Source organism: Coregonus lavaretus (genome assembly GCF_964263955.1).
Source record: "Coregonus lavaretus genome assembly, chromosome: 28".
NCBI lineage: Eukaryota > Metazoa > Chordata > Actinopteri > Salmoniformes > Salmonidae > Coregonus > Coregonus lavaretus.
Window position 1 is genome coordinate 38,149,432 of NC_140015.1, and position 19,899 is coordinate 38,169,330.

A 19,899-nucleotide genomic window follows, 5' to 3' on the forward strand; every position below is an offset into this window, starting at 1 on the left:
CTCTCTCTCTGTTTCTCAGTCAGTCAGTCAGTCTCTCTCTCTCTGTCTCTCTGTCTCTCTGTCTCTCTGTCAGTCAGTCTCTCTCTCTCTCTGTTTCTCTGTTTCTCTATCAGTCAGTCTCTGTCTCTCTCTATCTCAGTCTCAGTCTCTCTGTCAGTCAGTCTGTCTCTCTCTGTCTCTCAGTCAGTCAGTCAGTGTGTATCATAGCCTCTCTCTCTCCAGCCTCTTCCAGAGTGGGAGTACAATGGGGACCAGGAGTTGGTGGGTTACCGGGTGCAGTACTCCAGAGCGCCATCTAAGGGAGGGGTCCTATCCCATGTCATCAGTGACCGGCTGGAGAAGGAGTTTACCATCGAGGACCTGGAGGAGTGGACAGAGTACGAGGTCAGGGTTCAGGCCATCAATGGCATGGGGTCTGGGCCCTGGAGCCAGCCTGTCCACGGGAGGACCAGGGAGTCTGGTAAGACTTGGGAGACACACAGCTAAACACACTTACATGTATGCTAAACACACACCTCAACACACAACTCAACACGCACCTCAACACACACCTCAACACACAACTCAACACGCACCTCAACACACACCTCAACACACACACACACACACACACACACACACACACACACACACACACACACTGGAGTCAGCCTGACCTGGGCAGAACCAGGGAGTCTAGTAAGACTTAGAAGACAGCTAACACACTCATACTGAACACACAGACACACACACACAGGCTGTATTGTAACCTCTGACCCCTGTGTAGTGCCGTCCTGTGGTCCATCCAATGTGTCAGCCTTGGCCACGACCTCCAGTAGTATTCTGGTCCGCTGGGGGGATGTCCCTCAGACTGACCACAACGGACTCATCCTGGGATACAAGGTCAGTGACAAACACACACACACACACACGCACGCACGCACACACACACGCACGCACACACTATTACCCATTGTCCCCCTCTCCCAGGTTGTGTATAAGGAGAAGGGTTCAGACTCTGTCCCTCAGTACCTGGAGGTGGAGGGGAACACCAGTCACAGTGTTCAGTTGAGTGGTCTGGGGAAGTATGTCCTGTATGAGATCCAGGTCCTGGCCTTCACACGGATAGGAGACGGCAGGAGCAGCAAGCCATCCATCCTGGAGAGGACCCTGGACGATGGTGAGCATTACTCACTAACGTAATACCTTAGACCTTGGGTTCAAACCCGGGTGTCCTGCATGCCACAACACTATGTTAGGCTGTTGAGCTAAATCTGTCAATGAGGGGCATCCACAAGGAGGCTACTGGCCATGTCAAGTTTATTCTACCCCCTCCTAGAACCACTGGTCCTATTATCCTCCATTCTGGAATTGTATTGATAAAGGTAAGCTCAACTAACATCAACGTGGACACAGTACTGTTGTGGTGGTACTGTCCTCATAACCCTGACATGTTCCTCCCTCTGTCTCCACAGTCCCAGGTCCTCCAGTGGGCATCCTGTTCCCAGAGGTGAGGACCGGCTCAGTCAGGCTCATCTGGCAGCCTCCTGCCCAGCCCAACGGCATCATCCTGGGTACGTCTACTACCACAGCCCCTTCCCCTTTATACATCCATTATCCTAACAGGTAGTGGTATTCTAACTAACTGCTGTATCTAAACCACTGGGGTTCCATATCTCATGGTCCAAGCTCTGAAACCAAGACCCTATCCACATACTGTACATTACGTTGTCCCTGGTTCCTCCAAGACTCCGCTGCACTATGCAAACTATGTCCATATGTTCTTTATTGGCAATGTTTCGACCTTTAGGTCATCAACAGATCGTTTCCTATACTGAATCTTCATGTTCCTCTCTCCGACCTAGCCTATCAGATCACACACAGACGGAACTCCTCCAATAGCAATGCTGCCACTGTGGACGTGCTGAGCCCCAGTGAGCGACAGTATACAGCATCTGGACTGAAACCAGAGGCCGTCTATGTGTTCCGCCTCACTGCTCAGACACGCAAGGGCTGGGGGGAGGCTGCAGAAGCCCTGGTGGTCACTACAGAGAAGAGAGGTAGGTACTGACCCGACTGGGGAGGAAGTAGTGCAAACATAATGTATCTTTCAATTATTTACTTACAGTGAGGGAAAAAAGTATTTGATCCCCTGCCGATTTTGTACATTTGCCCACTGACAAAGAAATGATCAGTCTATAATTTTACTACAAGACCATCGCCAAGCAGCTTGGTGAGAAGGTGACAACAGTTGGTGCGATTATTCGCAAATGGAAGAAACACAAAAGAACTGTCAGTCTCCCTTGGCCTGGGGCTCCATGCAAGATCTCACCTCGTGGAGTTGCAATGATCATGAGAACGGTGAGGAATCAGCCCAGAACTACACGGGAGGATCTTGTCAATGATCTCAAGGCAGCTGGGACCATAGTCACCAAGAAAACAATTGGTAACACACTACGCCGTGAAGGACTGAATTCCTGCAGCGCCCGCAAGGTCCCCCTGCTCAAGAAAGCACAGATCCATGCCCGTCTGAAGTTTGCCAATGAAAATCTGAATGATTCAGAGGAGAACTGGGTGAAAGTGTTGTGGTCAGATGAGACCAAAATCGAGCTCTTTGGCATCAACTCAACTCGCCGTGTTTGGAGGAGGAGGAATGCTGCCTATGACCCCAAGAACACCATCCCCACCGTCAAACATGGAGGTGGAAACATTATGCTTTGGGGGTGTTTTTCTGCTAAGGGGACAGGACAACTTCACCGCATCAAAGGGACGATGGACGGGGCCATGTACCGTCAAATCTTGGGTGAGAACCTCCTTCCCTCAGCCAGGGCATTGAAAATGGGTCGTGGATGGGTATTTCAGCATGACAATGACCCAAAACACACGGCCAAGGCAACAAAGGAGTGGCTCAAGAAGAAGCACATTAAGGTCCTGGAGTGGCCTAGCCAGTCTCCAGACCTTAATCCCATAGAGAATCTGTGGAGGGAGCTGAAGGTTCGAGTTGCCAAACGTCAGCCTCGAAACCTTAATGACTTGGAGAAGATCTGCAAAGAGGAGTGGGACAAAATCCCTCCTGAGATGTGTGCAAACCTGGTGGCCAACTACAAGAAACGTCTGACCTCTGTGATTGCCAAAAAGGGTTTTGCCACCAAGTACTAAGTCATGTTTTGCAGAGGGGTCAAATACTTATTTCCCTCATTAAAATGCAAATCAATTCATGACATTTATGACATGCGTTTTTCTGGATTTTTTTGTTGTTATTCTGTCTCTCACTGTTCAAATAAACCTACCATTAAAATTATAGACTGATCATTTCTTTGTCAGTGGGCAAACGTACAAAATCAGCAAGGGATAAAATACTTTTTTTATTTGACCTATTATTTATGTATTCATGTATTTCATTATTCATGTATTTATTTATTTATTTATATTTGTATTTTTGCATCTATTTATTTACATCTATTTATTAATTTATTCATTCATTTACTTATTTATTACAGTCATTGCTGTTATGTATGAGAGTGGTGTTTGACAGTGTGTGTTAACCCCACCCCCCTCAGCGCGGCCCCAGCCAGCCAGCCGTCCCACAGTGCCCCAGGAGGACGTGCAGGCGCGCAGCGTGATGTTGTCATGGGAACCAGGTAGCGACGGCCTGTCACCTGTCCGGTACTACACAGTGCAGTACAGAGAGCTACCAGATGGTAACTGGACCGTCCACTCTGCATCGGTCAACCACGAGGCAAGCTCCTACATAGTGGACAGGTACAGTACACACCCTTCATAGTGCACTACCTAGTACCCTCCATAGCACCCTGCCTAGCACCATACCTAGTACCCTATCTAGTGCAGGTGAGAGGGCAGAGAGACCTTATTCACATTAAAGGAAGAGATGCTTATGAATGTGGTATGTAGGGTTATGAATATGTTTATGTAGGTAGCCTTTAAACAAAGTGTTACCACACTATCTAGTACCTGTCTAGGATAACTCTAGGTTCAAGACATAAGTGAACTGACAGGGGACATTGTCTGTCCTGCCAGCCTCAAGCCGTTCACCTCGTACCGGTTCAGAGTGAAAGCCACCAACGACATCGGGGACAGTGAGTACAGCCAGGAGAGTGAGGCTACCACCACCCTACAGGATGGTAAGGACATCATGTAAATGTGAATGACTGACTCCGTATCCCTGCAAACCCGGCTTCCAAAACGTTTTTTAAAAATCTTTTGAATACTTTGAGAGTTTGTTTAATTCTGCCTGTAGTAGCAGATGGACATGGTTTTCAAATGTGGGACTATTCCGTTGGTTTCATTGAGCCAAGCAAGCTGTCAACTACTTGAACCCAGGTTCATGTTGATTCAATGCTGTTTTTGCTGGGTTATCCCTTTGAGGGCTGTGTAGTCACACCACTGTACTGGGAGACAGACAGTCCTCCTCAGTAGGCAGTCATTGCTGTCTCTCTGATTGGTTGACTGTACACACCGTACTTCAGCAGTGACAGCTGTGAGAGGAGCTACTCTGTGTTGTGTTCCAAAGTATTAGGATGTGTTGTCAACATGGCTTGTTGTAAAACAGAAGTACACTGTCCACTGCTGATGACCTCATACTGAGAGAATCACACTGCTTGTGCTTGTTGACACAATAGTCCTACTGTGTGTTGTGTGTGTTGTGTCTGGTGTGTGTGTTGTGTCTGGTGTGTGTTTGTGTGTGTGTTGTGTCTTGTGTGTGTGTGTGTGTGTGTCTGTGTGTGTGTGTGTGTGTGTGTGTGTGCAAGTGTTTATACAGTCCAGCAGTTCAATGATACCCCTATATCTGTCTCCACACAGCCCCAGACAAAGCTCCCACAATCCTCTCTGTTACACCCCACACCACCACATCGGTGCTGGTCCGATGGGAGGTAAGCAGTAGATTTGTAAGGTGCAGTTTTCTCCCTTCTAGAGAGTGTCCTTGCCACTGTGTTGCTTTTTAGTCTCTGGTGGTCTAGGCTGGGTTACTGTAAAACATTTTGTTGATGTAGAACTGTGGATGTAAAAAGGGCTTTATAAATAAATGTGATTGATTGATCCCCCCTCCAGCCACCTGCTGAGGAGCAGATAAACGGGGTACTGCTGGGGTTCAGGGTACATTACCGGGAGTTACAATATGACCGCCTCCGTAGCTTCACCGTACGAACCATCAACAGCCCCGCCTCCAACTGGGCCGAGCTCACCGGTGAGTTGACCTGTGATCTCTGTTTGTTTACTTAACCTTTTCCCCAGCTGTTAGCCTCTGGGTGACTGTGGGTCTACTCTATTCACACGTTACACTGATGACCTAACATCAGACTCCTTCCTCCCCTGTCTCCTCCCCCTCTTGCTGCCTCTTTATGGTGGCTGCCCTAACTACCTGTGTTCTGTCCTCCCTCCTCCCCCTGGTCCGTCACCCTCTAGCCCCCTACAGTGTGAGGAACCTGAGCGAGTCCTCTCTCACCCAGTACGAGCTCGATAGTAAGTACTCTGTGTCACAGGAGGCTGGGGGCACCTTAATTGGGGAGGAGGGGCTCGTGGTAATGGCTGGAGCGGAATCATTGGAATTGTAGCAAATACATCAGACACATGGTTTCCATATGTTTGGTGCCATTCCATTTGCTCCGTTCCGTCCCTTATGATGAGCCGTTCTCCCCTCAGCAGCCTCCTGTCTCTCTCGCTGTCTGCCTGACAATCATCTGTTTGTGTAAACGTATGTTTATGTCTGTGTGTGTTTGCCAACATCCCACATCTCTGCTCTTCCTCATTTGTCTTAATATTTTACCATCCTGTCATGGTGTTGTTTTACCTCTTCCTCATCGGGTGTGTCCTGACCTCTGACCTCTTCACTTTATCTCTCATCTTTTCCTTCAGCTCATAACGTTGTATCACCAGCTCCACTGCTATTGGATGGTCCTCCCAGGCCATTTGTGGATAACTCTTTCTGTGTTTCTCCTCCCACAGATTTGAGTAAACACAAGCGTTATGAGATCCGTCTGAGTGTGTACAACGCCGTGGGGGAGGGGCCTACCAGCACGCCACAGGAAGTGTTTGTGGGAGAGGCAGGTGAGAAGCGATGATGAGATCAACTTTATTGTCCCCAGTGGTTCCACTGTCCTGGAAAACTAACCCAAGCGCAGCTCAACTATTTAAAAGTATTTGACATATGAATTGGACCTGGTCTGACCAATATCACTGTCAGTATTGAACGTTTACCCTCCACTCCACTCCAGTCCCTGCAGCCCCGCCCCAAACTGTGACCATCCAATCATCAACAGCAACCCAGCTGGATGTCACATGGGACCCGCCCCCTCTAGATGCTCAGAATGGAGACATACAGGGGTACAAGGTGAGGATCACTCTATCTGGGCTATCACTTAACTTGAACCACTTCTAACATTCAAATAGATCTAGAATATATGATGAAGGGTCAGAGGTTATATTCACATTCAGACAGATCTAGAATATATGATGAAGGGTCAGAGGTTATATTCACATTCAGACAGATCTAGAATATATGATGAAGAGTCAGAGGTTATATTCACTTTCACACAGTTGTTTCACTTACTTCATCTATGGCTTAGTGTGTTGTTTGTGTGGTGTGTTGTGTTGTGTGTGTTGTGTTGTGTGTGTATTGTGTGTGTTGTCTGTGTGTGTGTGTGTGTTGTATGTGTGTGTGTGTGTGTTGTGTATTGTGAGTGTTGGTATACTGCAGTATACTGTTTAACATGTGGGTCTGCAGTATACCATACTGTAGAACATGTAGGTCTGCAGTATACCGTACTGTTTAACATGTGGCTCTGCAGTATACCAACACTCACACAATACACACACACACACACATACAACACATACACAACACACAGACAACACTCACACAATACACACACAATACACATACACACAACACACACACAACACAACACACCACACACACAACACACTAAGCCATAGATGAAGTAAGTGAAACAACTGTGTGAAAGTGAATATAACCTCTGACTCTTCATCATATATTCTAGATCTGTCTGAATGTGAATATAACCTCTGACCCTTCATCATGTATTCTAGATCTGTCTGAATGTGAATATAACCTCTGACCCTCCATCATGTATTCTAGATCTGTCTGAATGTGAATATAACCTCTGACCCTTCATCATATATTCTAGATCTGTCTGAATGTGAATATAACCTCTGACCCTTCATCATATATTCTAGATCTGTCTGAATGTGAATATAACCTCTGACCCTCCATCATGTATTCTAGATCTGTCTGAATGTGAATATAACCTCTGACCCTTCATCATATATTCTAGATCCGTCTGAATGTGAATATAACCTCTGACCCTCCATCATGTATTCTAGATCTGTCTGAATGTGAATATAACCTCTGACCCTTCATCATATATTCTAGATCCGTCTGAATGTGAATATAACCTCTGACCCTCCATCATGTATTCTAGATCTATTTCTGGGAGTTCCAGCTGCAGAATGAGACAGAGAGGCTGCGTACCATGTTCCTCCCAGAGCTAGGGGTCAAGATTAAGAACCTGACTGGCTACACCACATACATGATCAGTGTAGCAGCCTTCAACGCAGCAGGGACGGGCCCCGGAGTCCCCCGACCAGGGGCCGAACACAACAGGCCGGTAAGGGCCATGTACGCACGCACACACACACAGACACACACACACACACACACAAACACACACCACCTACAGTATATGTGACATCCTTTAATTGCCCACCAGGGGGCGATCTCAACAAGCAGGTGAGCGCTGAGCCTGAAAGACTTGGTTAATCAGTCAGTTGTAACGTACAGAGTTACAGTTGGAGTAGGAAGCTGGCCAACAGCACTGCATCACATCTACTATTGTATCTGTGCTACCCACCACCATTTTGTCTCCTTCTTGTTCTGTCCCTTTCTATCTCTCTCTCTCCCGCTCACTGTTCCAATGTTCTCAAGTGTCAGTTTGAAGGATATTCTCAGGACCCTGTGCCCAGTCACAATAGCTCACCGCAGGAGAAACGGATGAGAGCTTTCAGCTCTGACTCAGTGGTTCTCAGTAGTACGCACTACATATTCTGTAAATATCTGTACTGTATCTGTGCTACTCCCGCCCGTCTGAATCACCCTCTCTCTCTCTCACACACACTCTCTTCTCTCTCTCTCTCTTCTCTCTCTCTCTCTCTCTCTCTCTCTCTCTCTCTCTCTCTCTCTCTCTCTCTTCTCTCTCTCTCTCTCCTCTCTCTCTCTCTCTCTCTCTCTCTCTCTCTCTCTCTCTCTCCTCTCTCTGTCTCTGTCTCTGTCTCTGTCTCTGTCTCTCTCTCTCTCTCTGACTCTGTCTCTCTCTCTCTGTCCTCAAGTCCCAGTTCAGTTTGAAGGATATTCTCAGGACCCTGTGCCCACTCACAATATCTCACCGTAGGAGAAACGGATGAGAGCTGACAGCCTTATTCTAAAATTGATTAAATAAATAAAAATCCTCATCAATCTACACACAATACCCCATAATGACAATGCGTAAACAGGTTTTTAGAAATGTTTGCAAATGTATTAAAAATAAAAAACAGAAATACCGTATTTACACCAATTCAGACCCTTTGCTATGAGACTCAAAATGTAGCTCAGGTGCATCTTGTTTCCATTGATCATCCTTGAAATGTTTCTACAACTTGATTGGAGTCCACCTGTGGTAAATTCAATTCATTGGACATGATTTGGAAAGGCACACACCTGTCTATATAAGGTCCCACAGTTAACAGTGCATGTCAGAGCAAAAACCAAGCTATGAGGTCAAAGGAATTGTCCGTAGAGCTCAGAGACAGGTTTGTGTCGAGGCACAGATCTGAGGAAGGGTACCAAAAAATGTCTGCTGTATTGAAGGTCCTCAAGAACACATTGGCCTCCATAATTCTTAAACGTAAGAAGTTTGGAACCACCAAGACTCTTCCTAGAGCCCGGCCAAACTGAGCAATCGGGGGAGAAGGGCCTTCGTCAGGGAGGTGACCAAGAACCAGATGGTCACTCTGATAGAGCTCCAGAGTTCCTCTGTGGAGATGGGAGAACCTTCCAGAAGGACAACCATCTCTGCAGCACTCCACCAATCAGGCCTTTTATGGTAGAGTGGCTAGACGAAGCCGCTCTTCAGTAAAAGGCACATGACAGCCCGCTTGGAGTTTGCCAAAAGGCACCTAAAGGACTCAGACCATGAGAAACAAGATTCTCTGGTCTGATGAAACCAAGATTGAACTATTTGCCCACCCAACTACCTCATCCCCATATTGTTATTTACATTGTTATTTATTTTTGCTAATTTGCACCCCAGTATCTCTATTTGTACATCATCTTCTGCACATCCATCACTCCAGTGTTAAGACTAAATTGTAATTATTTTGCACTATGGCCTATTTATTGGTCGCAGTTGTAAATGAGAACTTGTTCTCAACTGGCTTACCTGGTTAAATAAAGGTTAAATAAATAAAAAATAAAACAACGAAATGGCCTGAATGCCAAGCGTCACATCTGGAGGAAACCTGGCACCATCCCTACGGTGAAGCATGGTGGTGGCAGCATCATGCTGTGGGGATGTTTTTTCAGCGGCAGGGACTGGGAGACTAGTCAGGATCGAGGGAAAGATGATCGGAGCAAAGTACAGAGAGATCACGGATGACAACCTGCTCCAGAGTGCTCAGGACCTCAGACTGGGGCGAAGGTTCACCTTCCAACAGGAAGGACACAGCCAAGACAACGCAGGAGTGGCTTCGGGACAAGTCTGGTCCAGCCAGAGCCCGGACTTGAACCCGATCTAACATCTCTGGAGAGACCTGAAAATAGCTGTGCAGCTACGCTCCCCATCCAACCTGACAGAGCTTGAGAGGATCTGCAGAGAAGAATGGGAGAATCTCCCAAATACAGGCGTGCCAAGCTTGTAGCGTCATACCCAACAAGACTCGAGGCTGTAATCGCTGCCATGGTGCTTTAACAAAGTACTGAGTAAAGGGTCTGAAAACTTATATAAATGTGATATTTCAGTAGTTTTTTAAATTTTATAAATGTGCAAACATTTCAAAAAAACTGTTTTTGCTTTGGCATTATGGGGTATTGTGTGTAGATTGATGAGGGAAAAAAAATATTTAATCAATTTTAGAATAAGGCTGTAACGTAACAAAATGTGGAAAAAGTCAAGGGGTCTGAATAGTTTCTAAATGCACTGTATGGGACAAGTTTGGACCCAGGATATGGGAACTAACAGTGAAGGGGGTGGGGGGGGGGGGGGGGGGGGGGGGTTTGAGTCTTATTGGCAAGGATTTGACAGCTACTAATGTTTTCATGGGGAAACCACAGGGGTGGAACGGAAGCCTGATGATGCTATAGAGGAAAAGGAGGAGGAGGAGTTGGTGGAGGAGTTGGAGGAGGAGGTGGAGGAGGGGTTGAATATTTTCCCAGTATTTGACAAATGTTTCTTCCTGAGAATAAATCACTTTTCTCCCGGGTAAGCTGGTATTTCCCGCCAAAACCGGAAATGTATTCAAAAGCATTATAAAACATATAAATAGGCCTATGTCTGGATTTGATTAGAGCTTTGATTGAACATTCAAGCCTGATGCAACCTGAACCTGATTAAATACATTTCATGAGCCCTACATTAAAGACATGTAATGAGCCCAAGCCCAAAAAAGCCCAAATGATTGTGCCGTTATCCAATACATACTGTATATGATATAGGCTTCGGCACATTACGCACAACAGAAAAACATAAAAGCCCATAGATGTAGCTAGCAATATGCTCTCTTGGGTAAATAAATGAAACTAGCTCCAGTAGGCTAATCTTTTTGAGTGTGAACTGTATTACTGTACTGTATTGTATTATACTGAATTATATGGACTAGAATTATGCGCTTTGTTCAAACCATGATAAAGCAGGGAGATAACGTGATTCTGGTGCAGCACATGCAGCCTACAAAGTTACAAGTATAGGCTAGTGAATTAGATTGAAATTGTTCCTATTATTTCCCCTAATGTTATTAGTCTACCTCCTCTTTCTCTCTCTATTGTTGCTTCATTCCTTCCTCGCTTTAAAACAGTTAAATGAAATACGTTTTGTTGTCCTTATCTTCATCATTCTAATGACATGCTTGAATAATATACAGTAGGACTAGAATGAGACGCAAGAAATGCTCGTGTTTCTAGCTCCAACAGTGCAGTAATACCTAGCAATAAAAACATTTTAAATACAATACACATAATCCAAAACAAAAACTATTTTTTTATCATAACTCAATATTAGGAAGATGTTCCTTATGTTTGCTATGTATACTCAGTGTAGATTTAGTTAATGTGCAGCAGAATACCAAAGTGGTAAGTGAAAACTAGTTGTGTATATAAGAAACAAATGTGGTTTAAAGCTACAATCTGTCATTCTTTTTTTTCATCCAAACAGCAGCCCTGCCACTTGGTTTGTTATCAAGCTGATGGATGCCGGGGCTGGAGTTTAACCACTCTCCCGATAATAGATGGAGTTATGGATGCAAGGACTCAGTCCATGAGATCAATGTCAATGTGATGGTTATCTTCTTCAAGAATCGATGGGTACACATCATTAATTGTATACCCATCGGGGGGCCAGTATGAAAAATGTATGCACTCACTAACTGTAAGTCGCTCTGGATAAGAGCGTCTGCTAAATGACTAAAATGTAAATGTAATAAGTTAGAAGCTTATTATGCATAACCCATTATTCATTAGCTAAATATAAGGCTAAATGTATTACCTTAAAGACGTAGGCTAGGACATCTACAGTGGGGAAAAAAAGTATTTAGTCAGCCACCAATTGTGCAAGTTCTCCCACTTACAAAGATGAGAGAGGCCTGTAATTTTCATCATAGGTACACGTCAACTATGACAGACAAAATGAGAATTTCTTTTCCAGAAAATCACATTGTAGGATTTTTAATGAATTTATTTGCAAATTATGGTGGAAAATAAGTATTTGGTCAATAACAAAAGTTTCTCAATACTTTGTTATATACCCTTTGTTGGCAATGACACAGGTCAAACGTTTTCTGTAAGTCTTCACAAGGTTTTCACACACTGTTAGTGGTATTTTGGCCCATTCCTCCACGCAGATCTCCTCTAGAGCAGTGATGTTTTGGGGCTGTCGCTGGGCAACACGGACTTTCAACTCCCTCCAAAGATTTTCTATGGGGTTGAGATCTGGAGACTGGCTAGGCCACTCCAGGACCTTGAAATGCTTCTTACGAAGCCACTCCTTCATTGCCCGGGCGGTGTGTTTGGGATCATTGTCATGCTGAAAGATCCAGCCACGTTTCATCTTCAATGCCCTTGCTGATGGAAGGAGGTTTTCACTCAAAATCTCACAATACATGGCCCCATTCATTCTTTCCTTTACACGGATCAGTCGTCCTGGTCCCTTTGCAGAAAAACAGCCCCAAAGCATGATGTTTCCACCCCCATGCTTCACAGTAGGTATGGTGTTCTTTGGATGCAACTCAGCATTCTTTGTCCTCCAAACACGACGAGTTGAGTTTTTACCAAAAAGTTATATTTTGGTTTCATCTGACCATATGACATTCTCCCAATCCTCTTCTGGATCATCCAAATGCACTCTAGCAAACTTCAGACGGGCCTGGACATGTACAGGGGGACACGTCTGTCACTGCAGGATTTGAGTCCCTGGCGGCGTAGTGTGTTACTGATGGTAGGCTTTGTTACTTTGGTCCCAGCTCTCTGCAGGTCATTCACTAGGTCCCCCCGTGTGGTTCTGGGATTTTTGCTCACCGTTCTTGTGATAATTTTGACCCCACGGGGTGAGATCTTGCGTGGAGCCCCAGATCGAGGGAGATTATCAGTGGTCTTGTATGTCTTCCATTTCCTAATAATTGCTCCCACAGTTGATTTCTTCAAACCAAGCTGCTTACCTATTGCAGATTCAGTCTTCCCAGCCTGGTGCAGGTCTACAATGTTCTTTCTGGTGTCCTTTGACAGCTCTTTGGTCTTGGCCATAGTGGAGTTTGGAGTGTGACTGTTTGAGGTTGTGGACAGGTGTCTTTTATACTGATAACAAGTTCAAACAGGTGCCATTAATACAGGTAACGAGTGGAGGACAGAGGAGCCTCTTAAAGAAGAAGTTACAGGTCTGTGAGAGCCAGAAATCTTGCTTGTTTGTAGGTGACCAAATACTTATTTTCCAACATAATTTGCAAATAAATTCATTAAAAATCCTACAATGTGATTTTCTGGATTTTTTTTCCTCAATTTGTCTGTCATACTTGACGTGTACCTATGATGAAAATTACAGGCCTCTCTCATCTTTTTAAGTGGAAGAACTTGCACAATTGGTGGCTGACTAAATACTTTTTTTCCCCACTGTATATATAGACCTATATACAGTATCAATCTAGAACTGTATTATCTATTTTGGATGCAATTTGAATGGAATTGGCTGAGCGAGAAAGACTGTGAGAGAGTGCACTGATTTAAAGCAACTATATAGGAGGGTTTTAAAACTGCAGCTGCAGTAGAAATACAAGGGGACCCCTGAAAGCCAGATGGAGATGTGTAAATGATATTACTGTAGCTGTAGGCTATGCTGCAGCAAATGTAGGTCTACCTGTCACAAGAAAAAAAAGTTACCACGATGAGATGATAGGTCTACATACTGACATGGGCTGTCGGTCCCCACCCTGAGCGTTGATGTTTCATCGTGCAGTGACCAGAGAGATGGCCGTAGAGAATCCAGATTTAGACATTGCATATAATTTAACAGTTCCATTTCACGTCATGCTGTTCTTAGAAATAATTTCTTATAATTTACCAGTTTCTCGCAGTTATTTATCCCGGGAAAAGGGAGTGGTTTTGGGTAGTAAATCTCTGTAAATCTCGGTAACCGGGTTTCCGCCATTCAACCCTAGTACTGTAGAGTGAGGGGGACACATGAGGATGGGGTTGTTCTGACCCAGTTCCAGCCACACTACCAACATACACAAAGAGGCCTGTTCATTCAGTCATCCCCCTGTAGCCAAACACACACACACACTAAAACCTCCTCTGTGGTTTCTAGTGGGGAAACAGTTTACAGAATTCATTTCTCAGGTGTTTTCCGCAGCCAGCCTGGCCCGGTCTCTTGAAGGACTGTGACATTGCAGAGAGAGGCAGAGGGGATGAAGTACTGAGGAGTTAAAACACAGAGAGACTACAGAATATTCTGCCTCCCCGCTCCTCTCTGCTCTGCAGGGCTCTGGAGTTAAAACACAAAGAGACTGCAGAATATTCTGGCTCCCCGCTCCTCTCTGCTCTGCAGGGCTCTGGAGTTAAAACACAAAGAGACTGCAGAATATTCTGGCTCCCCTCTCCTCTCTGCTCTGCAGGGCTCTGGAGTTAAAACACAAAGAGACTGCAGAATATTCTGGTTCCCCGCTCCTCTCTGCTCTGCAGGGGAACTGGGAGAGCAGCCAACCCAAGCTTTGGTCCATTTTATGCAGAATTGTAGCAAAGTCCCTGACATTAAGCTCAGCCCTGGCTGTTTCTGGCCAAGCACAATTCTCACAGGACTTCTGGAAGGTCGTGGGATGAATAGATGATTGTATCTGTCCCAGTCCCCAAGAAGTGGCGCAGCGGTCTAAGGCACTGCATCTCAGTGGTCTAAGGCACTGCATCTCAGTGGTCTAAGGCACTGCATCTCAGCGGTCTAAGGCACTGCATCTCAGCGGTCTAAGGCACTGCATCTCAGCGGTCTAAGGCACTGCATCTCAGTGGTCTAAGGCACCTCAGTGGTCTAAGGCACTGCATCTCAGTGCTAGAGGCGTCACTACAGACCCCCTGGTTCCATTCCAGGCTGTATCACAACTGGCCGTGATTGGGAGTCCCATAGGGCAGCGCACAATTGGCCCAGCGTCGTCCGGGTTTGGCCGGTGTAGGCCGTCATTGTTAATAAGAATGTGTTCTTAACTGACTTGCCTAGTTAAATAAAGGTTAAAAAATTAAAAATTAAATAATAATAATACTATTGCTTCAGTATAATGACTTTGATGAATGAAGCAGACTATCCGGATATGGACTAAACTCAATCATATAGCGGCTTTCCAGATAAGGCTTTCAGCAGTGTGTTTGATTTGTACAGCAGCATATCCCGGATGGAGGGAGTTGACACGTGATCTAGGACCTGACAGGACCATGGTGTGACAGCCTAAGTGTCCTTCCCTAACCATGGCTCTCTTTCTCTCTCTCTCTCTCTCTCTCTCTCTCTCTCTCTCTCTCTCTCTCTCTCTCTCTCTCTCTCTCTCTCTCTCTCTCTCTCTCTCTCTCTCTCTCTCTCTCTCTCTCTCTCTCTCTCTCTCTCTCTCTCTCTCGCTCTCCTCCCCCTCTCCTGTCTCTCTCTCTCTCTCTCTCTCTCTCTCTCTCTCTCTCTCTCTCTCTCTCTCTCTCTCTCTCTCTCTCTCTCTCTCTCTCTCTCTCTCGCTCTCCTCCCCCTCTCCTGTCTCTCCCTCTCCTCTCCCTCTCCTGTCTCTCTCTGTCCCTCTCCTCTCGCTCTCCCTCTCCTGTCTCTCTCTCTCCCTCTCATGTTTCTCCCTTTCCCTCCTCCTCTCCAGCCCCCAGTAGACCCAGCTTCATCCACTTCAGTGAACTGACCACCACGTCAGTCAACATGTCCTGGGGAGAGCCACGCCAGGCCAACGGCATCATTGAGGGCTACCGCCTGGTCTACGAGCCCTGCACACCTGTCGATGGTGAGACACACACACTCGTGTGTTGATAGTGAGAAAACACACACATACATGAACGCATGCGTACACACACACACAGGCGCATTGATTATGAGAAACACACGCACACACACACGCACACTCACACACAAACACACACACACACACACACACACTCACACACACACACACACACACACACACACACACACACACACACACACACACACACACACACACACACATACCCATGGATGGTGAGAACCTCAGGAGCCTGGAAGGCTGTTAGTTACTTTGTTATGCCTTTAAACTACCCAGATAGTTAGATAGCTTACTTTCAGTCAGTGAGATGATTTACACTCATAGGCTAGCATCAGCGCCGCCATGGTCTTAGATTGGTATCCTAATCTGTTACAGCTGGGTAGGTCCAGGCCGGCCCTGTGGCCACATGCAGTCAGCTTGTTTACAACTTCCTCTCTCTCCTTGAGAGAAAACACAGCTAATAGCTGGTGTGGTCCCAGGCCTGTTGGCCACTAATGACTTCTATCTGGCCCCTAGATCAGGCAGCCATGTGGGAGAGAAAGTGGCACAGCTGGGTCTGGGATGGTGGAGGAACATGTCTCTCTATCTGGAGGGTTGCAGTGATAGGGCACATCTGTTTATTGGGGACACTTTTTCATTTACCATGCACTGTCAGTCGGGAGGTGGAAAGGTGCTTCCATACACTGTCAGTAGGGAGGTGGAAAGGTGCTTCCATACACTGTCAGTAGGGAGGTGGAAAGGTGCTTCCATACACTGTCAGTAGGGAGGTGGAAAGGTGCTAACATACACTGTCAGTAGGGAGGTGGAAAGGTGCTTCCATACACTGTCAGTAGGGAGGTGGAAAGGTGCTTCCATACACTGTCAGTAGGGAGGTTGTGTGTCCATGTGTTAGTGTGTTTTTGTGCTTCCTTGCGTGCGTGCGAAGGTCTGCTTGTCTGTCCATGTATACTGGTGTGTAGCCTATATATATATATATGTATAGTGTATGTTGTGTAGCTTCTAGCCTCCAGTATCTCCAGCCTTAGTGTTGTCTCTGTACAGACTCCTCTCTGTCTCCTCTCCACTCCACTCCAGGTGTTAGTAAAATAGTCACAGTGGACGTGAAGGGCAGCACCCCCCTGTGGATGAAGATTAAGGACCTGGCTGACGGGGTGACCTATAACTTCAGGATCCGGGCCAAGACACTCACCTACGGGCCGGAGGTGGAGGCTAACATCACTACCGGACCAGGAGAAGGTACGTAACAGAGTATCTCTGGTCCAGCTAACATCACTACCGGACCAGGAGAAGGTATGTAACAGAGTATCTCTGGTCCAGCTAACATCAAAACGGACCAAGAGAAGGTAGGCATGGCTGGTCATGAAATACGGTCTAGTCCCTGGGTCGTGTTCAGTAGGGAACACTGTAACGAGATGTTTTGCAACCGAAAAAGAAGATCTGTGTTCTTATTGGACAAGTTCTGCTAGTACCTCCATGTTTAAAAAAGTTTTTAAAAGTTTTCTGCCTACTGAACATAACCCTGGCTTAGTCAGTGCTCTGTTTGCCCTATTACCTTTTCTAGGTGGAATTATAGTATGTACATATCCTGTCCTGCTCCCCTCCTCTCACCTCCCCTCCCCTCCAGGAGCCCCAGGCCCTCCAGGTGAACCCTTCATCTCCCGGTACGGCACAGCCCTCACCCTACACTGGACCAGTGGAGACCCAGGCCGAGCTCCCATCACACGCTACGTCATCGAGGCCAGGCCCTCTGGTGAGTCCAGGTGATATTAGACCTTAGACTTAGAGCTTGCCTGGTGCAATGGAATAGTGCAAAAGTGCAAACCCCGCCCATCTGGTACTCCAGGCAGGCTCAGTCAAACACTCAATGTATTTCCTGCTCCCCTCTAGATGAAGGACTGTGGGATATCCTCATCAAAGACATTCCAAAGGAAGTGACATCATACACACTGAACCTGGACATGCTGAGAGAAGGGGTTACTTATGACTTCCGGGTCATTGGGGTCAACGACTACGGCTACGGCTCCCCCAGTGCTCCTTCACCCTCTATCTCTGGTTAGTTACGCTTGCTGCTACAGTTATAATAAATATGGATGCCTTTCCAAGACCTGGATTGAGCCTATTCCAGGACTAAAAACGATTTGAATCAATGGATTTTCTATTTCACCTACTTTTTAACTCTGTACTTGGCTTCATCTAGGTCCAGGAAACCAGACCATACTGTACAGGTTTAGTTAGTGACTTGTTCTTCCTCTTGGTACTGACGTCCGTTATCTAGCTCACTTGTCTCTCTCATCTCCAGCCCAGAAAGTGTCTCCCTTCTATGAAGAGTGGTGGTTCCTGGTGGTCATCGCTCTGGTGGGCCTAATCTTCATCCTCCTCCTCGTCTTTGTCCTCATCATCAGGGGCCAGAGTAAGAAGTACACCAAGAATGCTGACTCAGGTAGACAACAGAGAGAACTGCTCCATGTTTAACTATCCTTTCTGATACGTGTTTCTTTCAACTTTTTATTCCATTCCCAACATTCCATTCCCAAGTTATTGATACTTTTGGGGGCCGGTTTCCCGGACACCAATTAAGACTAGTCCTGGACAAAAAATGATGTTTCGATGGAGATTCTCCATTGAGCTATCTTTTCAGTCCAGGACTAGGCTTAATCTGTGTCTGAGAAGCTGGCCGTAAAGAGAACGGCTCAGATCCATCAGTCGTGAATGGAACATCTGAAAACTATGTATACAATTATAAAAATTCAAAAAAAAACTCCTTGGTTCCCCTCCCCTCATCTGCATGACCATTGTAATATGAGACCAAGCTAAAAGCACAATCAAATTCAATTATAGCCCATTTAACAGTAACAGTTGTCACAAAGTGCCTTACAGAAGCATAGGTAGACTGGAGAATGAGAGACAGGAGGTCATTATTGTCCCATGTTTAGAAAGAATGTGGATCGATCTGCCAGTGTAAGTGTCCAGGGTTTGTTCTCATGTTTAAGCCAATACTCATTCAGCCAGTACACTGTGTGGGACTCCTATCCCTTACCCCACTGTGCCAGACTGCCGCTCTGCTGAGTAATCCCAGGTGACATCACTGTTGGACTGCCACTACCCCTCCTCTGCATTTTTGTTGTGGGAGCACTGATGGCCAAATTCAACAACTTTTTAACTATGCTGAGTAAAATAATCACTTGGGAACGACCTGACGGAAGTCAGTTTTATTGTCCGTCACATGTTAGAACTCACAGGGATAGAGAGAAAGGGAGAGGAACATGGGAGGAAGTAGAGACAGAGAGGGTGAGAAACAGGAGAGAGGAAGAGAGGGGGAGAGGAACAGGGGAGGAAGTAGAGACAGAGAGGGTGAGAAACAGGAGAGAGGAAGAGAGGGGGAGAGGAACAGGGGAGGACGTAGAGACAGAGGGTGAGAAACAGGAGAGAGGAAGAGAGGGGGAGAGGAACAGGGGAGGAAGTAGAGACAGAGAGGGTGAGAAACAGGAGAGAGGAAGAGAGGGGGAGAGGAACAGGGGAGGAAGTAGAGACAGAGAGGGTGAGAAACAGGAGAGAGGGAGAGAGGGGGAGAGGAACATGGGAGGAAGTAGAGACAGAGGGTGAGAAACAGGAGAGAGGAAGAGAGGGGGAGAGGAACAGGGGAGGAAGTAGAGACAGAGAGGGTGAGAAACAGGAGAGGAAGAGAGGGAGAGAGGAACAGGGGAGGACGTAGAGACAGAGAGGGTGAGAAACAGGAGAGAGGAAGAGAGGGGGAGAGGAACAGGGGAGGAGGTAGAGACAGAGGGTGAGAAACAGGAGAGAGGAAGAGAGGGGGAGAGGAACAGGGGAGGAAGTAGAGACAGAGAGGGTGAGAAACAGGAGAGAGGAAGAGAGGGGGAGAGGAACAGGGGAGGAAGTAGAGACAGAGAGGGTGAGAAACAGGAGAGAGGAAGAGAGGGGGAGAGGAACATGGGAGGAAGTAGAGACAGAGGGTGAGAAACAGGAGAGAGGAAGAGAGGGGGAGAGGAACAGGGGAGGAAGTAGAGACAGAGAGGGTGAGAAACAGGAGAGAGGAAGAGAGGGGGAGAGGAACAGGGGAGGACGTAGAGACAGAGAGGGTGAGAAACAGGAGAGAGGAAGAGAGGGGGAGAGGAACAGGGGAGGAAGTAGAGACAG

General features: G+C 46.5%; 1 pseudogene across 1 annotated transcript in view; it reads left to right on the plus strand.

The window, feature by feature from the left end:
* Positions 1-19,899, plus strand: part of LOC311103256 (protein sidekick-2-like) — a 103,642-nt pseudogene that overhangs the window by 68,794 nt on the left and 14,949 nt on the right. Inside the window, exons 13-30 of the transcript in view lie at positions 223-460; positions 767-882; positions 970-1,159; positions 1,455-1,553; positions 1,845-2,039; positions 3,540-3,741; positions 4,018-4,121; positions 4,801-4,871; positions 5,050-5,185; positions 5,404-5,460; positions 5,944-6,045; positions 6,213-6,328; positions 7,440-7,625; positions 15,589-15,726; positions 16,819-16,980; positions 17,369-17,494; positions 17,632-17,796; positions 18,044-18,184. The product of the transcript in view is annotated as a protein sidekick-2-like (transcript). The remainder of the gene's footprint in view (positions 1-222; positions 461-766; positions 883-969; positions 1,160-1,454; positions 1,554-1,844; positions 2,040-3,539; positions 3,742-4,017; positions 4,122-4,800; positions 4,872-5,049; positions 5,186-5,403; positions 5,461-5,943; positions 6,046-6,212; positions 6,329-7,439; positions 7,626-15,588; positions 15,727-16,818; positions 16,981-17,368; positions 17,495-17,631; positions 17,797-18,043; positions 18,185-19,899) is intronic.